We start from the raw sequence: 13,356 nt of genomic DNA, 5'->3' as shown, positions 1-13,356 counted from the left end.
AAAGCCATACTAACTCTTCTGGCATGATCATCCCAAGTAGATTGTACTCCTCTAGGTACCGACTAATTTTAGTCTTTATCACAACTTCCCCTAATTGTCTTGGTTCAAAGGTCAGGCTACCTTTCCTATATCACTTCCGGTACCCTGAAGCTGAAGAGATGATCTCCAGGAGATCAGCACCCTGCCAGTGTCCTGGCCCCTTCTCTGACTGGTCTACGGGGAGACACCACCCTGTTCTCAAGTGAAAAACTGTGTGCTCAGAAGAAAGGGCTTTACAGGCCCATTGTGCAGCATCTTTTATATTAAAGCATAGCGAGGAAGCATAGGCTGAGTGTTCACATGGGAGGAGAGCTGTTCAGTCCCTACTGTGCTGCAGCTTAATCTATCTCTGCCTTTCTCTCCTGCATGTGCTGTGTGTGTAGTGGTATTTTCCTAGCTCACAGGGGTCGGATTGGATAAATAGACTGAAAACAGTGAGAACCTTATTTACTACTGGAATTGGTGCCATAGTAGAGCCAAAAATAGGTGGGAGAGTGTACATACAGCTCCAGTGAAGCATTGCTAACCCTGTGTGATGGAGCAAGGGCTAATGTGCAGGGAATGTGTTGCAGGGAGGGATTTGGAAAGCCTTGACTGAGCACAGCAGGGTCAGCTTCTCCTTATGCAAAAGGCGCCGGCTTCCCTTGTCAAAACATTGCCTTAGGCAGTACTTTTCAAACAGAGTGATTTTTGTCTGACTAGAGCCCTTGTATGTGAATTTTTGAGCCCTGCTTAGGACCGTAAACCCATACCTTCAGACATGGCATCTCAGGAATGTTTTCTCCTATATAATTCCTTTGATTGTTGAGAAAGATGACAGAATTTCCAGGCAAAAAACTGTTCTCAATAGGGGATTTATTGCAATGATTTCTTCCCAGCTTAGATGGCAGCTACAAAGAGGGCAGAGGCTCTATTTTCACTAGAAGTCACATGGAGAAGACAAGTGACAACAGATACAAGTTTTGCTGGATTTGAGATTCATTTTGATATGAGAAAGAATTGGGGGGGGGGGGGGAGGGGGCAGTGGGAGGGGGGGTGTCTGTGTTTTATAGTGAGAACAATCATTCACTGGAACAATCTCCTCAGGAATGTGATAGAGTCCCTGTTGCTGGAGATTTTCAAGATGCAATAAGATAAGGTGCTAAATAATCTAGGAGCCGTTTCCCTCAAAAGGGTGGATCAGATGATCTTTTGAGATCCCTTCCAACCTCGGCTCTTCTGAGTCTGTGTTAGTGATCAGAAGGGAGTTCTTGATGGTTTGGAGGTGTAACAGAGATAGCAGAAAGGGCCAGGCCTTGTGAAACACAGACCGGCAGGTCTGGACTGTCACAGAGGTGCAAGTCTGTAAAGAGTACTTAAAACTGGCTGGAGTACAATTATTCATTTTGTTGAACTACTCCTCTAATTTCAACTTCCACATGGAAATTATTTTCAGCAGGTAGTGATTTGCAGAAAAAAAAAATGTTTTATATCATGGACTGTTTGAGGAACACTGAAGTGTGTGCTCTCACCTGCTGTGTGGCTTGTGCGTTAGTCCAGCCACACTTAACAGAAGCATTTACATGAACAATTAACTACCATTTCCTGAAAATCAAATTACTTTGAATTAGAATTTTAAATGACTTTACAATTACTGAACCAGGCTTGTTAGCGAGAGAGAGTGCAATGTTTTTACTGTGCCACATTTAGAAAGGGGCAGAGGCTCTTAACTCTTTCAAGAGAGCAATTATTTCTGAAACATGTATTCTGAGAAGCACCAGCGTGTGCAGGGATCCTAACCTTTTTTGCTTTATGCTGCTGACTATAACTGGAGATGGTGACGCTGCTCTCACAAGTGAGATAAATTAATTTTCTTCTTAAACTTTATAGGTAGAAGAACATAAAATGTCTTATTCTAGTGTCATATTACAATGACAGTTGTATGGGCTTCTGTACAGAGTAGTTTTCTTGTTTTTAAAGTATCCAGCAAGATTGTTTGGGGCTTTTCATGATAGGGTGTATAATCGCATGTGCAACTGGGCATGTAACTGTAAATGAAAATGTCCCTATTATCACTTATAGAATCCATTTAAATTGCCAATGGGAATGTTCCACTTACATTAGAGAATTGTATTTCCTAAAAATATTCTCTGAAAATTTACAGACCCTGAATTTCCTCCTGTCTTGTGTCAGAGGATGATCAGAGACATAATCTTTCTATCTGCTTGAAACACAACCAAATAATAAAAGAGATGATACAAAAGTGAGGAAGCTAGGACATCGTATTTTAAATTTATGCTATGGGGACTTTGACTGGTATTCCACATCAATGTGTTGAAGAAAATAAATGTATTCATGTTTTTTAGTTCCTGCAAACCAGATCTTGCATGTAACTTAAATGATTTCCTGGCTATCTAGCATGCTCTCGCAGAGTCAAAGCCTTGTTATGAATGTCTGCTTGAAGAATACAGTGCCCTGTTAACCATTAATAGGAGTCAATGAATCCTGATTGATTCAGCAACCAGGGAATATTTGATGTTAAAGATCATAAAAAATTATGAGAACAGACATTCATTTTACTATCTGCTGCCTAGAAAAGGAATGGATTTAGTTAAAAGGAATAATAAAATAACAACTTGTTTTTCTGTGTTATATAAAAACATGATGACATTGTGTAGCTAATTTGAACTGACAAGAGCAATGAAATGTAAGGTTAAGATTCTTACTACCTTAAATCTTGCTGTGACTCGAGGTAATGCAATGCACTAAGCAATAATACTGTGGAAATAATGAGACCAATATAATTTTAAACTGGGGGGCTGGAAAAAGAAGAGTGTGACACGTTTCTTGTCAGATTTATTGGCAGAATGTTAGAATAATGTTAGAATAATCCCTCCTGAAACCAATAGAGGTCCCTAAATTAACAGCGACAGGAGACTTTGCCTTAAGTTTGCCTCATCTCACCCTGAATGCCACCTTTAATTTACCCTATTGAGTTATGGGATGACTTTAATGGAGGACTGATGGCAGGAGAGGCATTTCATTAGTGCTGTCTTCCTTCTTTTGCTAGGAGAAAGTCTTCTGCCAGGCAATGCAGCTCTGGGGAACCCGTGGAAGTTCCTGGAGGGTGTCTGTGCTATGGGTGGTGACTGGTGAAGATGAGGTCCTCTGCCAGCATCCAGACAGCTCAGGTTAGGATTTCACTGACTCTTATATTCTGATTGGAAGGGAAGACCATATTTGTGCTGTTAAAGAGCATTTGGATGTGTGATGGAGGCTGAAATTGAAAATGTGTTATGGAGTTGGATGGCAGAAAACAAAAGGAGAGGGGAGACAGGGGACTGAAGCAAGAGGAAGATAAAGAAGCAGGACAGCATGGCGGGACGGAACAGATGAGCAGGCAGATGGTAAATGAGCAGAGCTTCTTGCGGCCAAGCAGCTCCCGGAAAATGACATTGGAAGAGAAATTTGTCTCTGGAAGGCCTGAACGTACTGCCTTCCACTGAACTGCGACGCCTGTTGTCAGTTTGTGTCAGCATGTTGTCAGTGAATCCCCAGGAGGGTTTGATACAATTGTAATGAACAGTCTGGAAAAGAAACTGTTTCTTATGCCACCTACTAGCACACCAAGCTCATCAACGGAAGGGTCGTGGTCATTCAAGCCTTTACCTTCTGAAGTGAAGACTGATATATCTTCAGCCAGCGCAGTTATCTGCAGGAACCACTGCCATGAAAGGACCTGGTTTTGAAGGAGACGAGGATTTAGCATGATCTGAGGCATTTTGGGCCACCATTGCCAGGATGCTGGAACAGCTGGACTACTGCTTGGATCTGTCAGTCTGGTGTTTGTTCAGAGGCTTATCACACAGTTTTGCTGGACAATTAGCTCCCTGAACCTTCTCTAATAGGAATAATGCTGAGCAGAAACCAGAGAGGATGGTGCTGTACAATATGTTTAGACTGTTAAATGGTTAACAACAGAGCTCCTGTTGTGATTCAGTCATGCCAGTAGCATAATGCCAGCTTCTGTCCTCATCTGACACTTTTGTGCTGCTTGGAAGGAACCGCTGGGGAAATATGCTTTCACAGATTGTTAGTCGTACAGCCGCATCCCTCAGAGCGTTGCAAAATAAGGCATCGGCTGAGGAAGGGGAAATAACCAAGTGCTGGTCACATACCAGCACTATTTTTGCTGTCAGCACAACCTCAAAGGCAGCTGACACCGGGTGTGAGGTAAAGCTACTCAGGGGTCACCTCAATTAACAGCAGGGCTAGAACAGGGTTGCTGCCTGGTTTCATAGATAAAGCTCTGCTACTTTTTCATTTACTGAAAAGAACCTGACTAAAATGAGCAATTGAGTTCTTAAGCTACAAAAATCCACTGGCAAAGTGCTAAAGCAGGATCTTGTGTGTGTATCTGATGGCAATGCATGTTACACAGTGACAGAGTACCTCATGGTTAGCAGGGGCAGGGTGAATTTGTAGCACAGAGAAAGGTCCTATATAGGTCCTAATTACTGTTTAATTTTGGAGTGAAATCACACTGAAAAGCAAACAGTTGCAGTCAATATTGAAAAAAAAAAAAAAAGAACTTATCTTTTTGGACACAGAGGATGCTCCAGCATTGATTAACTGTAATGGACTGCAGTGCACTGATTGCAAGGTAAGATATGATTGATTGCTGATGGGAAGACACTTGGTCTTGAGGCAGCACTTTGGTGATCTTGAAAAGAGTGTCAGCCATACATGCAAAGCTGTCCTAAACTGAATTTAACATGCAGTAAACAGGGACTCTGTTGTTGCTGGAAGATAATCTGGGAGCATCAGGGAGGGCAGCAGCCTTTTCTGTCACTGTATTGGCGACATGGCAAGGTGAAGGTAAGGATGCTGGCAGAATGCCTGAATCTCTGAGTTTACTCAGTCATGATGCACATCGTATTTTTTAGAAATACCCATTCACAAATTTTTGAGTAAAATAACCTCTGTGGAGTCTTACACTCCTCTTCCTCATACCAGTGGCTACAAACATACCTGTGGTGAGGCACCATGAAGTCCTCCAGATCTTTTGGATAAAACTGATCGTTATTTCCCTTTGTGAAACTTTTCTCTGGTGTCAAGGACCTATTTTAGAAGGAATGAGAGGGTTGTTTGTTGGGTTTTTTTTCAGCCAGAAAGCAGATATTTTCAAATGGCTGTAACAGCCTGAGCTTTTTTATTGCTTTAACGAAAAAAACAAAAAGAAGAATTTCACAGTGGAATGCAGAGTGGATTTTGCCTATGTAATTACTCTGAACTTTCCAAAGAATTTAGATCCCAAAGACCTCAAGGAAAAATTTTAGCCTATCCCATTTCCAAGCTCTGTATGCTTAAATCAGATCTAAGCCCACTGGAGAAACTACATGTAAAGTTCATTGGCTGATAGAATAGTAAACCTCAAACATTTTAATTGTGCCACATAGTGGTGTTTTTCAAACAGTTCAGTAATATGCAGTTTCATTTCAGAGACTGACTTGTCTGTAAGGACATGTTAGCTGAGTAAAGTGAGTTGCTTGAACAATGCTGGGATTTTGAACTAAGTGTTATTGTGAGAAATACCACCTTTGTGCAGCCCAGTCAGGGAAAGCTGCAGCTTCTTTCTCTAGGAGGGATGACACTAAATGTTAATCACTCCTTGGCAACCTGTCAGGTGAAGGATTGCAACCAGAGAGGAGTGACTCGCTGATTACCTGATGTGACAGGTTATGAAATAAATATTTACACACAGGGTTAAAGTAACAGTAGAGTTGGGCAAGAGATTTGCATCTTCTGAAGTCTTGGATCAGTGATTTGGAGGAAAAAATGTTTTCCTTTCTGGCCTTAGAGAAAACGGTGAAAATGTCTTTGTTAGGGTCTTTGTGGTTGTCCGTTAAATTCTCTGTGTATTTGGGATTGCTCTTTAAAAGGGTGACTCAAGATGGGAAGGAGATCTGAAATCCTAAGTCCCTTGGCATGTGGCTTTGCAGCCTCATGGCCACTGTGGAGCATGCCGACCCGACCACCCAGCTATCCCATCCTCCCCAGATACTGAGATATGATCAGACACTCAAAAAACGTCTTCCACAGTGCCTGATGCCTCTGTAGTTTACCTGAGAACTGGGTCATTATATGTGCTGATCTGGACTGTGTGTATGCATTGGCATGGCCATCTCCACTTCTTAGCTTCCCTTTGCAAGCAACAAATGTTGGAGCAAGGGAGAGGGAAACATTTGAATAGCATCATCCTTGATGCAGCTGAACCAGAGTCATGGTGACAGCTGATGCTTGGCCACTGGTGCTCCTGATCAGAAGGGAGGAAGGGTTTTGCTTGGAGGCATTTCCAAGGGGGCTGCAAAGCCCCTTAGGGAGAGCAAAGAAAGTGAGATGCTCGCTGTTAGGCTGGGCGAGGAGCCTGTGTGGCCAATCCACCGTCCAAGCAACCCTGCAGACAGCAAGGTAGCCCCAGTGAAGGAGGGAAGTTGGACGGGGATTTGAGCTAAGTTTGGGCAGACCCACCTCATGGAAAAGAGGAGTCTGTGGATGCCCTCAGTGGTAAGGACAGGGCTTCAGCTGGAAGATGCAACTTATTCAAAGCATGTAAAGAAGAAGGAAAAACAAACCAAAACAAACCCACCAAAACCCCAACCCCTTTGAACATTGCTGTTTATGATTACATAGAACTTCAAGGCTTCCTTAGTGTTCATAGCTAGAAACTGTTTTCCTAGATGAAGTTTTTAGAGGCTCAGATGTAATCAGCTAAGAAACTCTTCAAATAAGCTAGCCATGTTTTGATTTGGTGCAAATAAGAAGTGAAGTAACAGGAATAGCTATTCCAGGAATAGCTGAGGCTTTGAAATGCTGATTTTTAAATGCTGCATGCTGCCATTCAGCTGTCCTGTCATAACAGTATGGAACAAAAGACAATTTCCCTCTCTGTAAGCACACAAAAATATATTAGCAATTGCAAATAAAAACCCACTGCTGAAAAGTAGGGGGGGGTAATATTTTCTTTTCTTTCTTTTTTTTTTTTTTTTTTACCTGTTATTTTTTAATATTTTTCCCCTTTACTACTTCTTAGCCTCAAAAAGACTATAGCAATGTTTCTTACATCTGCTACAAAGGATATCGTTTATCATTTCTCTACTGCTAACTGTTACTTGACTTCACGTCATGATTTGAAAAGCCTGATCATATGGGGCACTGCTATAAATTCCTGTAAACGCTCATTCTGCTACACCACGAACTGATGGGGAAGAGAGATCTGGGATGCTGCCCGTGCTGCAGTTGGAAGCCCGGGTAGAGCGCATGTAGGCTCTGTGTACCTGGAGGTGAAGGCTGGAGAGCTGCAGCTGCAGGGTGCTGGCCTGGGGAGCTGCTTGGGTGCTTGCCTAGGGTCGTCGGTATGCTGGTGCCTCATGCCTTTGGCATCACAATAATTATGTGTCTGTGATAATGGAGCTGGTTCAGGTCTACCTATACACATGCTTCGGCCTCACACTTTGGGCAGTATGGACATACAGCGTCTGCCTTTCGACTTTCTGTCTCTGTGTTTTGTCCCTGCCTTCCCCTCTGTCCTGGTTTTGGCTGAGATAGAGTTACTTTTCTTCATAGTAGCTAGTATGGGGCTGTGTTTTGGATTTGTGCTGGTAACACAGGGATGTTTCCACTACTGCTGAGCAGGGCTTACAGAGAGTCAAGGCCTTTTGGCTCCTCACGCCACCCCACCAGTGAGTGGGCTGGGGGTACACAAGAAACTGGGAGGGGACACAGCCGGGACAGCTGGCCCCAACTGACCACAGGGATATTCCACACCTTATGATGTCATGCTCAGTGTATAAAGCTGGGGGGAGGGCGGTAAGTTCGAAGTGAAGGCGTATGTCTTCCCATGCAACTGTTACACATGATGGAGCCTGGCCTTCCTGGAGATGGCTGGGCACCTGCCTGCCCATGGGAAGTAGTAATGAATCCCTTCTTTTGCTCTGCTTGTGTGCATGACTTTTGCTTTATTTATTAGACTGTCTCTACCTCAACTCATGAGTTTTCTCACTACATCCTCTTTGACTTCATGTGCAGAGAATTAATTTGCTGTGATATTTTATCTGGAAGAGGTACTCTCAACTTGCTGGCTATTGGGATGGGGCCATTGTTCCCCCTCTTTCCTCTTCCTTCAACATCCCTACTCTGAAGAGGTTATAACAACCTCTGTTAGGCTGCACTCTCCCAGCTACCATGTGGCTATTCAGAAATGGCTGTTTATTTTTTCTTACTCTTCCCCATGGGCTTGTATCCAAGGTAACTCACAGAATAAAACAGATTTTAACATAGTCTATTATGAGTCTATGTCTAAAAGTGATTATGAAAAAAACATGTATTGTCTTTATGTATTTATGTATCCCTATAGTTAGGACAAATAACTTTCAAGGTCTGTGTTATCTGCAGAGATGCTTGGTGGTTTTTTGTGTAGGTTCAGTGATACTTTCAGGATCTGTTTAGAGAGTTGAAAGTTTTAGTGAGTACTTGAAAACTCACCCACGCAGCTTTTCTTCAATAAGTTTACTTTAGTGTTAATGTCTATGTGACTCCTGCCATGGGTAAACTCACTCCTACATGTTCATGGTGGTAACATTAGTACAGCAGTAGCAAACTGTTCCTTCTGGTATGAATCTGGGGGGTGAATTAGTCTCTAGGTTAAAATCTAAGTTATTTTCTTGAATCAGAAATATTTTTAGGGGTACTAGTGTCCCTTTGGGCATGAGTAATTTTTTATCTGGTACCACAGATTTTAATAAATGGAATATTCTATTTAGAAAGATATTAATGAACTGTGTTGTCTATGGCTAGGTTACTTCTTCTGACCTGTAGTATATAAATACAGGGAGCTTGCAACTGAAGGGTGGTATACTGAGGACAAATGGAAAGAATTACTCTCTTTGCATTAGGTGCTATTGTCTTGTGCTTTCATTGTTACGGGATGCAATTGTATTACTAGCTGTACTGTTAGATTTCAAAAGGCTAGTTCATAAGCAGTAATAACATTTGTGGCAATCTGAGCTAAGTTAATGAAAAAGATAATCAAATCTAATGCTGCAGGGCAAGATATCTGATATCTCCAGGGGTCATAAAGAGATCGTACCGCTGACTCGGGGGATGGGAAGGAGGCAGTTATATGTGTGGAGTGCAGAAGAGGCAAGAGGCAGCAGAAGAGTGAGGGTCACCTTGCTCAGAAGCACTGTGCGCTGGTCACTGGCAGAGGCAGGGAGGTACGTGCTAGATACATCACAGAGAGGAAGACGCTTATTAAGCTGATGATATTTTTAGTAATGCCAATACCTGATGATATGTATAAGTTTCAGCTGGTCCCAGACATTTGTCTCTTTGTGTTGACAGGGAAATCGTTTTAAGTAGTTCATGTGTGATTCTGCCTTGCCCATAGCAGACATATACTGAGTTGGGGGTTGATCATGGATGGTATTGGAATAGCCTTTTAAAATTGTTTTTCAGTGGACACCAACTCCAGTCTGAAACTCATTTCTGTCCTTGGTGCCAATGTAATATTTTATTGCACCTCTAGATGATACCAAATGATGACCTTTTCTTGCTTCTAACTATAAACACAGCAAGTTTTCTGTGTGGACGCTTTCACCACCACATATTGGTATATCATATGAGGGTCCCGGCAGTGACTGTGCACTATCTGGTAGCAGAAATAGTGCACATATTCCTTGTAGATCTGTAACTGATAGTGTTCAGCAAGAGACACGTGCGATGGTAGCTGTAGTCAGTACCCCAAAATATGTTTTGTCTCAGACTTGCGTTATTTATTGCAGGTACCTCCTTCATCCTACATTCCCTGTTAGCATTCTTCTTTTTCTGCTACTGCTCTCCTTTACACATATCTGCTTTTGACCCAAATAAGAATTCTTACACCAAGTCCTAGCCATCTGAGGCCATCTAGTGCTGTAGCCTGTCTGTACATAGCCAAGGGTAGATGATTAGGAAAAACAAGAAGACTAAGGACTGCACAAAAGGCTCCCTCCCTCCATATATCTTTGCAAGTCTCAGAGACTTCTTAAATTAGGTGTTTTAACTGCCATACTGTGCATTTGATATTTAATCCAGTTTGAATAGATGTATTGAACCTCTTTTTGAATGTCTAGACATTATTGGTTTCCTATAGCATCCAAAAATAAGTCTTAAGAGTTCTCAAAAAAAGTACAGATAGAAAAACATAGGTAGTAAAGACTGTAGGGGCTGATGGTTCTGCTTCTGCCTAGCCATTCACAGTCTCTTTCCCTTCTACCTCTGTGCATTTATGTAGCTCACATTCACCCTATTCAGATAATGTGTTCATTGGTAATTTGTGCATTTGGAGGCTCTCCTATAATTTACATATTTTAAGTAACTCTTCTGTTAGTCCCCATATGCACATAAGAACTCATCAAGGTATTTGCCACAGCCTACCCAAGAGATAACCTCATAGTAACGCCATAAGACTCCAAGCAGGATGAGAGCGGTCTGTTGAGGTCATGGGGATAATGAGGAGAACCAGTGGGGAATATCCAAAACAGAGATGGAGCTGCATAACTTAGAGCTCATGGCTGGGTGCTGAAAGGTGGCTTTGCTTATGCATAGTGCATCCACAGTAGGATGGCAAAACAGGAGAGGCAGTAAATTGGTCCCACAACCACCAACAACAGTCACATGAGCTTAGAGCAGAGCTAACACCCTACATGGTACCATCTAGACAAGTTCTTGTAGCCAAAACTGACATTTGCTTGTCACATGTTTTTGCTTTGAGAAAAATAAAGGGCTATATTTGATACTTGAGTACTTCCTTTTTGGCCTTCAGAACAGCAACTACTACACACAGGATTTAATGAGAAGTATTTAACAAAGAACTTTTGGTCCAAAAGCTTTTCGTATGATGGTCTGTATCTCTTAAGAGTGTTCATGTGGATTTCATACAATAATGCTTTAGTATTTTGGTGTTTTCAATAGCTATATCTCTATAAAAATTTTCTAGCTGCTTTCCACAACTGTCAGAAAAGCTTCATTAATTCCTAGGATTAGGGTTTTTGGTAGTGTTTCTTCCAACTCTTTTGAAACTCAAAAAAATATCCAGCTGCTAGGCTTTAGAGTTTACAGTAGAACAGAAGAAATAATAGTAATAAATTTGCTTGAACTTGTCATGACAGTAATAATAATAATAATTGCATTTTTATAAGGCTTGGATTGAAGAAAATCCAACAGGAAAAGCTGATTAAAATCTACCATACAAAAATTGGCTGTTTCCACCCACTCTTTCCCACAGTTCCTCAGAGCATCACTGTGTTTATATTTTGAATGTCTACGATATGGAGTTCTTGGAACTAATTCAGGTTTTAATAAAACAAGGTGTTGTGGGATTTCTGTGGGGCTGAAGTTCAAGCTAACAGTCTTGAATATATAACACCAAATATTAATTTTGCTTAACTTAATACCAAAGGGACTTTATTTAGATTTTTTTCTTTCTCTGCTCTACAAGAGAAAAATAATATCTCATCACCTCTGAGAAAGTCAAAGTTATTCCAGAAGAGTGAGAGATTACAAAGTTCTCAGCATTGCAAATAGAGGTAGTTATTTTAAACAATAGCATTCAACCTTCTATATTGCTTCTCTCACTCTTTCAGCACAAACCTGTCTCTCTGCAGGATGGATTTTCAGCTGCAAAGCATCCAGATGCTGTTTTATGTGTATGCGAATATTCAAGGTTAACAAGAATATGTTCCCCGTGGGAGAAACAGTCAGTGCCATTCAGACTGCATTCCTTTTTCCTTCCTTGCCATAGAGTAGGCTGTTGAAAATGTATCTGATGAAACTGCAGGTTCCTGTTCTACTCACATGAACAAATTTAGTTTTATCTAATTGGGATCAGTTGAAGTATCTATCCCTGTGACTAAATGGCCAGCAGGCAGGAAAAATCAGTTTAAATATTTGCTTTAAATCGAGGACAGAGAGGATAAATTTGACTCTTTTTCCCACATGATAATTGTTTTCCTTTCTATTCCTGTACAGTGTATGGGGTTTAGGTTTGGTTTTTTTGGTTTTTTTTGGTTTTTTTTACACATAGCCCAAGATCAATGACCCAAGCAGGTGTCTCAGGTCACAACTTGACTGGAGAGTAGGGAAGAGAAGATTTGTGGCTTGGATTTTCAAGCAGGTTGCCCTCCTAGCCAGAGGTAGGTGCCTGTCCATTGCCAGCTTTACTGGATTAGATTAGAAACCTAAACACAACTTTTGCATGTCCTCCGTATTTCATCTCTGATGGGCTTCTGCAGGCATCTGGCTGGTTCTAGGGATACCCTTCTTACACAGATCCCATACATTGCCTGGAAGGACCAGGACCTACGGGGACCCGTGGACTGTATGTTGGGTAGGATGCACTGCAACAGTGATGAAGTATTTATTCTGTATCTGAGCTGAGCAGCTGAGAAAGCCCAGTCTGGGTATGAGTTGAGAGGCAGTTCCATTTTTCCTCTAAACACATTTAGATAATATGTGCACAGCTGAGAAATTTGCTTGGCTTTGCACCTTTTAATACAAGGAGCTTGTATTAAAAGAGAATACGTGACTGAACTGTCATCCAGACTATCATCGTGCACAGCCAAATAGTGTGGCCACACATTCCTCTCCCTGTGCAGCAACCTGGTCATTAATCTGTGCTTCCCAACATATAGACTCTTCCTCAATGCAGCTGACAGTATTCACCAAAGGATGTGAAGGTGAGTGGCAGTGTCATATGGGACCAGTAGGGGTGTGCCCAGTGCTGCAAAACCAGTGGGGTGAGAGATGTGGGTGGCTGGGGTATGGACTGAAAACCTGTCAGTATGAAACCTGTGCATACTCCAACTTCTTCTCTCTGCCCTGTGTGCCCTGTTTTCCACGTGAAGGAAATGGGAGGTGCACTGGGCAGGACCTGTAATGCCTCACAACAAGTGCCAGTCGCAGTGTGTGACGTGCCAGGGCCCTGGGATGCACCATCTCCTGGAATGCTTACAGCCATGAGTGCTCCCACTTATCCTGGGTGGGCTTCTCCAAAATGCAGATTAAGTTGCTGTGGATGCAGACTCTTCAGAGCTGGCCCTGTGCAGCCTGAGATGAGGGTTGTCTGGGCTGGGCAGGCCTTAGCTGGTGCTAAAAAGGGCTGATGGGTGCTGGTGGCTGCATGCAGCCGGTGCCCCTGAACCCTGCTGTCCAGCACACACCTCAGCACCCACCACCATCTGGCATTTCTTTATCCAGTTTGTCCCAACAGGCCCGGATAAAGGCATCAATTTGTTGCCG

This window comes from Caloenas nicobarica, chromosome 3 (assembly GCF_036013445.1).
Source record: "Caloenas nicobarica isolate bCalNic1 chromosome 3, bCalNic1.hap1, whole genome shotgun sequence".
Taxonomy (NCBI): Eukaryota; Metazoa; Chordata; class Aves; order Columbiformes; family Columbidae; genus Caloenas; species Caloenas nicobarica.
The sequence above is the reverse complement of the archived record's forward strand: the minus strand, read 5'-3'. Positions refer to the sequence as shown.